We start from the raw sequence: 11,888 nt of genomic DNA on the forward strand, positions 1-11,888 counted from the left end.
TTGATTTTTTCAATAAACAGGTCAAAAAATAATAATAAATAGCAAAGGAGCTCAGATGGAAAAATTGAAGACACGATGTTGATCAATAAGACAAGGCGGACAGGCACAAAAAATTTCAATCAAATCGGTAGATGGAAGCGGGAAGCCTAAATTAGGCGACCAGACCTACTTTTGAAGAATTCTTGCAGAATGAGCTACAGGAATCCGATTGGGAAATTTTTTGAGTCTAACATAGATTTCACGACCTAATAGGACTAACAAGGGAATCTGGAAAAAAATGGTTCGGGAAGTCCGGGTATAGATACCCAAGGTAGACTAAAATCACCTCATTTCCACTTGTTGCCTTTGGAGAGAGACCCTCCAACCACTAACTACACACACAAGCCAAAATCAACTACCAAACTTGGCCTTGCAAACTGAGAAAAAGATGAGTGGGCTACAGATCTTACCCGTGCGGCTGCATATCTTGCAAACCCCTATGCTATTTTATTTCACTCTCTCTATCTATATCTCTCGCTCTCACCTCCTACCTTACACTAGCCACCATCAAATATCAGCCTCAAGAAGTTAGCATGAAAATCCATTGTAGATGTCGCATGCAACTACTACATATGGTCTCCACTCACATCTCCTTGCTAGCCACCACTTTTTTTCTCTCTGTTTTGGAACGCTATGCATGCACACAATATCCGCAGCCATACGCTATCAACCACCACACACCTATCGACCCTCCATAGAACATAGACTGCATCTCTCTCTCTCTCTCTCTCTCACACACACACACACACACAAACACACACACACACACACACACACACACACACACACACACACACACACACACACACACACACACACACACACACACACACTATAGCCGCCATAGATGATTCTCTCTCTCTCTCTCTCACACACACACACACTATAGCTGCCATAGATGTTTTTCTCTCTCTCTCTCTCTCCCTCTCTCTCTCTCTCTCCCCACTTCCTTGTGTCACTGTAGCAGTAGCAACAACCTCTCTCTCATCGACTCTTCACTCGTCTCAAGCTGGCCCTCGCCTCCTCACCATCACCCGCCCCTATCATGCCTCCACCATGCATAAACAGATGCACCACCTTGTTGTGCAGAGAGACTACCCTTGCTAGAACTACCATTTTCTTCCTTTGCTATACCACATAACCAATTGTAGCAGCCAGCAAAGGCGAGCTTCAACAATGAAAGGCTTTGCAAACTATCACCACAAGAACAGTAATAGGCATGGACTAGTAACAACAACACCTACCTGACAACCGCACATGTAACTGATATACCTTCGGCCTTTTGACCCTAGCATGGATGGAATTTGATGACTCACATGGAAGGGTTGGTGCAATGACAAATCTACATACTAGGCAGCCATGCACCAAATTGATGAACACTTGTAGTTCTTTGATCGACAACAATTGTTGGGGGATGACTAGCACACCATAGTTGCTAACATACTTGACCTTGGCACCATCCTCAACATATATTCAAAATCATGTGCGTGCAACCTTGCTATTGCAACTCCAATTGTAGCAGAGAAAGAGAGTTCTCAAGCCTCTCAACTTAAGGTCTCTTCCTCTTCTTTATGTGCCAACCACAAAGGCAACGGGATTTTGTACCACATTATCACCATGGCATGCCAAATGAATCTTGCAAACTTGGAGCACAACCTCTCTCTCTCTCTCTCTCTCTCTCTCTCTCTCTCTCTCTCTCTCTCTCTCTCTCTCTCTCTCTCTCTCTCTCTCTCTCTATAGCTGACGACCAGCCATAGGAGGTCATCTTGTATTCCACTGATGATGGACCTCAGCTACTTGAATATCTTTCAATGCCAATAACTTCCTGCAAGAGTAAGAAGAGCACCTCCTTCCTATGATGTTGACATTGGAAGCTTATCTAGTAGGGAGGGCACTCAGAAGATGGGAAAGGGGAAGGAGGAGGGCTACCAAGCTTGCGAGGGAAAGCTGGAGCCTAGGTAACATATTTGAAAATCAAAAGGGTGATACAAAACATAATAAATGAAAGCTAGAGAGTACAAAGAGATTTTTGTGCTCCTAGAAGTAGCGATGGTGGAAAATCTTCCAATATGGAGGGTGCCAGGTCTAGGTTTCCTCAAGTATCGTGCTCTTCACTCCTTTTCCAATTTCCCTAGAGCTGCCACTCACTTTTCTTTGTTCTTATTCACCATGTATGCGTAGACTTCGTAACCCCCTTGTGATGGCTTCTCTAGGTCATTACAGACCCACTGCCATGGAAAAATAAAAAGGGTGCTTCTATGATGCTCACATTGCTTCACACACGTCTCCATTGTTGAGTAATGCTAGAGCTGCTTATCTATCAAAAGAGACACTACTTCAAGGAAAACCACTCAAGTTTCTCACAGCATATTTCACTTTCATCTACATTGATTAGGCCATCAAAATTTTCAATCCTATTTGGAGCATATGATTGAAATCTATGTATTTCAAGGAAAACCACTCAAGTTTCTCAGAGCATAGTTCACTTTCATCTACATTGATTAGGCCATCAAAATTTTCAATCCTATTTGGAGCATATGATTGCAATCTATCTATTTCCCACTCACATAATCAAATTTCCATTAGTATGTATTTCCAATGTACAAAATCAACTTTTAAGTTACTATGGTTGATTCTAAATCCAAGCTAGGGGCTATGATTTGATAAAATTATAACCACCAAATGGAACCCTCTCATGCTCTCTCTACTATGTGTTATGATTCCTATAATTCGGATACAGGAAGGCAAATAGTTCCGCATTGAAATAAGAAAATTGCTCTTTCCTTACTCTTCCCATGAGCCGTTGGCCTAATATTGGTATACCAAAACAACTATTACAATGATCTAATATCTTGTGATTATTTTTAGTGCTCGACTGCACGTTATTGAAGTCATCATTCCATCCTGCTTGATGTTGCTTTATTTTCTTGGTTTTGTATGATATATCTTGTGTCAATTTATGACTTTTTATTAATATAGATAATTCTTAGTGAAGGTTACTTGCTCCTATGTAGGAATTTGATACCAAACCTATGCGCATATTTGAACATGTGATCCTTCACCATCATATATCTATATGTTTAATCATGTGCTCAATTGACTTTAACCATAGAGTAGCTTTGCACTTTTATTATTGGTCTTATAACTCTTTACAAAATATAAAGCACCATCATTACTCTTTTATTTGGAGTTATTGTTGGGAATAACACTTTAATGCCTACTTGACACCCACTTCGCAAGCCATTTTTTTTTACTTTTACATTGTCGACTTGTATAGTAGGGTATATCCTTGGTTAATCTAGTATAAAACCATCTTAAATACTTTCTTTGAGAAGCACCTTCGCAGATAAACCTAAGTATAATGCTATCATATCAGAGAACTTCCAGGTATGAAAATTCTCAATGCATTTTCATAGTATGCATCTAGCAAGATAATTTCTCATGAGTAAGCTCTCTCTATGTATCTTTAGACCCATATGCCATATATATAATACACCACCCTACTTCTTATTCCACCTCCTTTCTTATCTTAAGATCTCCAAATTTCGCTCACCCTTTACAACATCTTATATGTCAATCCCCCAGTTTAATATAAGTTGGATAAAATTAATGCTCATTATCTTTAATTTCTTTTAAGTGATTCTCTTTGTAGATATTTCCATGAGGCTATACCCAAGTAATTTTGCAATGAGCAAGAATACCACCAAACACTTTAAGAAGACAAAGCTCTTTTACTTTTCTACATTGTGTTATAACCTGTAAAATTAGTTATCTCTAATATCCTTGGACTTACATTGATTGGAGCTTCCACTAGCATGATGTATCATGAAACTATACAACTACTCACATGAGCTCACTTGATTTGGGATCAACATTTGGTACATACTTCAGTATTCCAACGTGCTCCAATTTGGTACACCATGTAAATTTTTTTGGTTTTTTTATGCCCTGTCTAGTCCATTGGTCATGTTCACACAATTTCACCAATTTAGGTAGTGTGAAAATTATGATCCTAGTGTAGATTCACTGATTTAGGCAACACTAGTTATACATGCAGATCCGTCGGTTTAGGTAGCATGAGTATAGATTTGCCAATTTAGGCATCATATGACAAACAAAAAAATCACCACTTTGAACACTAATAAGTGCAGATCCACCAGTTTAGGCAGCACTAGTGTAGATTCACCAATTTAGGCAACAATAATTTAAAGTGCAGATCCGTGAATTTAGGCAACACGTCTCATTGATGTAGATTTTGTTAAGTATGGAGCCTGATTTACCCTTGTAATTTTCTGTGGTAAAAGCGCACATTTGTAAGGCCCCCATTATGAGGAGAAGCCATCGTGCATGAAGGAAAATCACTCACCGAAAACCAAAATTTTCACGAACATGAATCAGGGGCAACTTTAGAGGCCTTGGGGGCGGAGGCCCCCAAGACTTTTTTTTCCTCGGAATATTCCTTTTCGCCGGAATATTATGGCCGGACGGTGGCCGGAAAGTGGTCGGAAAACAACCAGTCGGTTGGCCGGTGGCCGGTAGTCAATGGCCGATGGCCGGTGGTCGGAAGTCAATGGCCGGTGGCCGGTGGCCGAATTCAAAAGCGGACTTGTCTTCTCAAGGGCGGCCACACATGGGCGGATTGGAGGGTCCGATTTGGACTTATTCGCACAAGGGCGGCTACACATGGCTGTCTCTCATAAGAGAGGGCAGCCCTTTTGGCCTATAAAAGGAGGCCATTTCTACACACATTTCATAGTGTGAAGTTAATGCAACAAGGTGAGTGTGAGGTGGTGAGAGTGAAGCAAGGCGGGAGCTCTATCAAGGGTTTAATCCCTTTGTAAACTACTTCTTCTTTTGAAGTGTTAAATCCATTGAGTGGCTGCTTTCCCGTGGACGTAGCCCACATTGGGTGAACCACGTATATCGTGTGTACTCTCTCTCTCTCTCTCTCTACTCTATAATCTCTTGTGTGTGAAATCTATCTCTCTCCATTAAGTAATCTACTCAAAAATCTATTTAGCTACGTCTTATTTTCTAACAGATTTTCCGATTTAGGCAACACAAGATTACAAAATCATGTTGCAATGGCCGGCCACCAGCATCCTTAGTATAATTTTGTTACTCGGGTATATAATGGAAGATATTTGAATTAAAATGTACATTTGGATTTGGAATTGGATTTGGTATATGATGATTTCTTGTCGTGAAACTATTTGTGGAATTGAACTTGGAATTTATAAAAATTGATTACTAAATGATGAGTGTGACCAATGATATCCTAATACATCAAGAAATGACAAATACTGCTTATTCTCGTGGTATGGGATACTAGAATATGTAGTACGTAAATGATGACGGGCATAAGAGAATGTTGTTTAAGTTTAGGAAATTTTCTTTCAATATATCATATTTATGGCACAAAATGCTAACCGTTGTTTTTGACAAGTATGATTTGTAGATTCTTATCTTCACAATTGAAGATAGTTGCTTTCTAATGGAGAGGTATGTAATGGAAATTGATAATTATCTATTTATTGCAGCTGACAGGTGGCAAAAGCATAAGCGGTCAATGGTCTAGGCAAAAGGTTATCACATTTATGTAAATTTTATTATCTAAATGCTCTTTATGAGCTATGATCATTATTATGTCCGACCAGGCAGTTTGTATTCATTTTGATCATTCAAAAAATCTATAAATGCATCCAAGAGGGAAATGCTCACTCTTGCACAAGGGGAGATTGCACCCAGTGCCTATGTCTATTCTTCTCTCCTCTCTCATCGTGGCAGTGTAGTACTCTGCTCAGAAGGTGCATCTGCACATGCTATCCATCTTTCTCTTGATCTTTATCTCTCTCTCTATGCGTGTATAGCTCAACTATGTGCTTGTATGACTACCAACTATGTAGATTGATTGATTTTGTTGTCTATAGCGTGCTATTCCTTTAGTTTTTAGAGTCTTCTATGCTTTTTTCTGTAGCAGGGTTATCCTTCTCTTCTACCACAATGTACAAATCCTACTACTCTTCAACCAAGGAACAATGGCACCAATGGTCAATGATGGATGTAACATTACAATGGATATCGACCATAATCAAGCAATTTCAATCAAAACAATTTTGGATAAAGGAAGGTAAATAACAATGGTTCAAGTAATTCTTTTAAACCTTCATCTATTCCTTTCTTAAAGTCACAGAATAAGGCTCCCCATAGTCACAAAAACAACAATAATGGAAACAAGAATAATGAAAAACTTGATATGAAGATTGTTGTTTGCTACACTTGTCCTAAGATGGGACATACAACTAACAAGTGTCCTAAAAGAAACTCAACACCTTTATCACACTTTATTGAGGGGATTGAAGATGATAATGACGATCAAGTGTATAACATGGAGATGAACATCAAGATTGCCAACACTTTTGATGATAGCAATCAAGAACCTCAAGGTAATGCACACTACCAAGATCACACAAGTACTCATACTTCTCAACTACATAGTCTCTTATATATGCAAGCAACAAACATTGGTGGTGTGATGATGCTTTTGAGTTATTACGTGATGATGTAGACATACATGATTTCATTTTTAATACATGTTGCACAAAAGTTGAAATTGCATGTGACTCTCACAAATTATCTCCAAAATTACCTTCTTCTAGAGTGGAAGACAATGCAATAGAGTTGATCCTAGGTAGTGCGTCACCTTGTCGAGCACCATATCGTCAAAATCAAATTCAAAAAAGAGAAACTCAACATCAAATTGAGAAATTATTAAATTGTAATTTAATAAAGGCAAGTAGTCACCTTTTGTTGCACCAGTCCTCTTAGTAATTTTTTTTTGGTACTTATTGTTTGTGTATTGACTATCATTTATGCAATGACTAGAGAACAATGGATAAAATCACAATAAAAAAATGTTTCCTATTCCTCATATTAATGACTTGCTTGATAAGTTAAGTGGTGCATCTATTTCTTGTAAGATAGATATTAAATCTGGATATTATTAAGTGCATATGATGGAAAGTGATGCTCATAAAACTACATTTTGAACACAATTTGGTTTGGGGAAATTTCCTACATTGGCATCTTTTGGCAAAAGAACCCTTGGATGCAAGGCAAGCCTAAAACTACGGATTTGGATCTCTTTTAGGTCCACCAACTGGTAGTAACATGGGCTCCATTTGGACTTCATTTCTCTCTCAAATGGCCCTAAATCTATTATCGAGTCTGCAAGGGACCATCACCACGAGTAGCTAGAGCTTCAACTTCGTTTGAGAATAACTACTTTCCATGGGCATGCGGCTCTGATTTCTCTAATGTGAACCCATTAACTAGGATGCTTCCCATGCTGGTGCTTGCCACAAAGGGTCTTGGCCTTAAGCACTTTCTTAAAGCCCTATTCTACTAGCTCAAATGCAACCTCACATTAAGTTGAGCTCGAGTGTCATTTGAGCTCCCAAAAAAAGCAATGTATGCAAAAATCAATCCCAACATTTTGGAGAACAAAATAATCTCAAACCATGCAAATCAAATCAAAGCACAATCACTTTTGGCTTTAGAAAGATGACAAAATTTGTACAAGGATCAGATAATACCTAACTTTGGGTAAGACCATCTTCACTAGCGCACATTTGCACAAAATTTGGCACACATGCCATGCCAACATTGGCATCTACTTTGAAAATTTTGAAAACACATTTGGAGGGAAGAAGAAGCATCAATGCAAACAACCTCGATGACATGGATAATTTGTAGCCAAAATTTTCCTGCCATTCTCTAGGGGACATGTACTTTTGGCCTATACCCTACTGTTAATTTTTATCCTACACCTAGTTGACAAATCTTTGGGGAGGATGTCTGACTTTGATCCTACACCATGCTATCAAATTCTCTATGGGAGGATGCCTTTGTACTATTTGGGTGCTACTATGACACACACAGGGAGGCTTCTTGGGGTGTGTGAAACATCTACACCACCATCTAGTGGAGACACCTTCTAATTTGGAAGCCTACACATTTGACATCATTGCCTCAATAAATTAGCATTGCTTGCACATTTGACCCCCTCTACTCTAGTCTATAATAGAAGACTGATCTACACATTTTGTATCCACTCATATCATCAGTTTAAGCTACACACTTTGTATCCATTCATTTGAGCCCACTTTGTCGTAATTAACTTTCTAATCATACTATGAATGGCTCATTAATGTTTGTGCCATGAGCCCAATCCCTTTCACTTGGCTAAGGTATAAAAGTTGAATTTTGTGAAAACCTTTTAAGTTTTTGGATAACAAATTGAATGTTTTGTCTCTAAGCACTATGTACTCTCCTCTTGCTTTCAATGGTCATATCTTTCTTGTGGATTGTCATTTTGAAGTGCTATCTACTTTTACATGTTCACAGGTGAAAACTCTACGTAATGACATAAGTTTCTTGCAATGATTCTTTGAATTTTTTTTTGCTAAGCTTATTTCTAATTATCTCGTAATTCACAAAATAAGAAAACTACAGTTTATCTATAGGAGGGGTAGTAGGACATCAATGCTAAGCTATTGAGTGCATTCTAAGCCAAAACAGATTAGGTCAAATCCAACTTGTAGATAATAAGAGTTCTTTTTTGAAAAGTGGACAAAATAGAGATCCTAGCTAGGTGTATTTAGGCTCTCTCTACTCAATCTATGAATTTGGTGATGTTTGGATCTCATTTGCTTGGTGAATCATCAAGATTTTCTTGCTAATGTGACGATTTGTTTTTACTGTCTAACATACAATTTTTGAGTGATGTATCGAGTAGATAGGGATTGAGTGTGTTCTCCAAGAGATTCAAAACCTCTTGTAGCCTCCAAGCACTAGTCGTGTCGATGCCATCCCATATTATGAAATTAATGTACATTGTTCTTGCTATGTATACAATTAGATAAAGTGAGGTTGAAAACCTCCATTAAATTTAGCACCATTGCCGAAGACGAGGTGATCTAAACTAGAGAAAACCTCAATTCTTGGATATCATTTTCCATCATTTTCTCCTTTAGGTTTTACCGAGAAAAAACACCACCTTTTAGAAACCGCATAGTTGAGGAGTGTGGGCTTAAGGTGTGGACAAGTGCCTAGGGAGTAGTCGTACTTGTCAAGGACCTTTGTGCATAGAGTAGGTTTTTCTTGAGTTGTTGATGTTTGTGGAAACTTTCCACTATCTTCTTGTTGTTTTGACTAGGAGTAGGTTAAATAGCTTGGTGTATTTCAAATCTACTCACCCTTCAAACTGCCACTAGTGAGTTGTTCCATGACATTTTAGAGTTTCTAAGGTCCATACTCCTAAAGTAAGCTTGAAAGGCCATTAACAAACAACATTTCTGGTCAAAAATTGGTCTTGCAAGAGCTGTGGAAACACTGTGGTAAGTCAAAACCATTATTGAGGAAAAAAAATAAAGTTTGGGTAAAAAAGAGATTTTTTTTTTCTATAACTAATACATAAAAATTTGGGTTTTTCTGGTCAAAAGTGCTTGTAATGCTCTGCAAAAGACTTTAATAACATCAAACTTTCAAAAAAGTGTAACCATAAGTCTTGTTTGAGACTGAAATTGAACTTTAAGCTTTAGAAGTAGCTTGATAAGGTGAAGTATAAACACTTCATGAACAAATTTTGAACCAAATTCACTTCCACTTCAGATCAATAGGTAAGTGAAGGATCAATAGTAGGCAAGTGAAGGTAAGTATGCTAAAATTATTCCAAAGTTGGTTAAAACTCTCGATAGGTCTTACAACTCTTTGTACTAATTGTGGAAGCCACCAAAAGTTAAAAACCTGACAGATTTGGGCTCCAAGATGATAACTCCAAACGGTTCCAAATTTGAATCATTTTCTCAATGCACTATGCTCTAGCTTGTGATATACCCAAATGATGAAAATTTTGCCTAATTTTTTTTGAAGTCCAGTAGCAAAGGCAAAAATTGGCATAGAAAATTGAAAACTGATCCAAATCTCATGAGACTTGTCAAGTGACTTCTCCATAGTAAGACCTAATTCTTCTAGGGATATTTATAAGACCTAATTGTTTTTGAAGTCCAATAGCAAAGGCAAAAACTGACATAGAAACCTGAAAACTGATCCAAATCTCATGAAACTCTTTAAATGGATTTTCCATAGTAAGGCCTAATTGTTATTGAGATATTTATAAGAGCTTATTGTTCTTGAAGTCTAATGGCAAAGGAAAAAATTGGCATAGAAACTTCAAAACTAATCCAAACCTCATGAAACTTGTCAAGTGACTTTTCCATAGTAAGCACATCTTATGTAGGTAAAAAAAGTGGACAAAGTTCATGAATTAAAGGTGAGAGATAATAATCACGCTTATTATCTTATGCCCTATAAATTCAGCTTTTTGGAGTTTTCTTCTTCTCTCTCTCTCTCTCACACACACACACACACATACATCTACGTCGAGGTCCTCTCTCTATATTTCTCTCTCTCTCTCTCTCTCTCACTCACATACACACACACATGCTGTGAGGTCCTCTCTCTCTCTCTCTCACACACACACACACACACACACACACACACACACACACACACACACACACACACACACAAAACTTTAGAATCAGGTGTGTGTGCACATGCATACACACCTGATTCTACACACACACACACACACACACACACACACACACACACACACACACACAACTTTAGAATCAGGTGTGTATGCACATGCACACAAAACTGATTCAAAAGTTGTGTGTGTGTGTGTGTGAGAGAGAGAGAGAGAGAGAGAGAGAGAGAGAGGGAGAGTGTGCACACACACCTGATTCTAAAGTTGTGTGTGTGTGTGTGTGTGTGTGTGTGTGTGTGTGTGAGAGAGAGAGAGAGAGAGAGAGAGAGAGAGAGAGAGAGAGAGAGAGAGAGCAATGAAATGTTATTTTATATTTCTTCAAAAGACCCAAATGACCTATGAGACCAAACTGATTGAGAGATAGATAGAAAAAATGTTTTAGAGAGAGAGAGAGAGAGAGAGAGAGAGAGAGAGAGAGAGAGAGAGAGAGATTTTATTATCGTCCTCGGAGGTCAAATATGACCTATGGGACCAAAGTTACATGTGATGTAGTATGTGTATGGCTGATGAATGACTCTCGATGCTCCAAAATTGTGGTGATGAGAGTCGCAATGGAGAGCCCACACTTTGCCTGGGAGAGGAAAGTGTGTACGTCTAAGTTATGGCTGAAAATGTGAGACAAGCAAGTTTGGATGTGACCAAAAGTTGAGCACTCTAGCAGTGTGTGGTACTTAGACTCTCGAACTTGCAGTGAGCATAATGTGAACAGTAGATTTGACTCTTCGCCATTGCCCCAACACCCTATCTCGCATTGAAGGAAATGGGAGCTAAGTCGAATGGCTGCCATAGTGCGTATCGCCGACAAGGGGATATGCTCAAGCATGTAACTGTGAGTGCGGTTTCCTCTTTTAGCAGCAAAGAACATGGTTTTGTAGTTGTGTGCAATATGGGTGGTGTAATGTATGACGCGTGACCCACTGGATTTCTCCCAAGCCGTAATACATTGGCATTGTAGAAAAGATTCATTCACTTGGGAGTCAATTGAACGATTAGGTACCAAGTGTAATGCATCCCATCTCCCAAACCACTTCTTTATGTCTTGCATCCATCCCGTGCTCAAGATCTTGCTTTTATGCGTCTTTTGAAATTTTTTTCTTGCTTCCCATGCAATTGAAAGGAAGTTGATTTGAGGGGTTTTGACGCATCTTTATCATGTACTCCACAACCCTTTCCATGCCCATAACCTCAATTAAAAGACATCTTGAGTCAAGAAGTAGGAGCATATATGGTGTTT

Source organism: Adiantum capillus-veneris, chromosome 13 (genome assembly GCF_014529385.1).
Source record: "Adiantum capillus-veneris isolate H3 chromosome 13, ASM1452938v2, whole genome shotgun sequence".
Lineage (NCBI taxonomy): Eukaryota > Viridiplantae > Streptophyta > Polypodiopsida > Polypodiales > Pteridaceae > Adiantum > Adiantum capillus-veneris.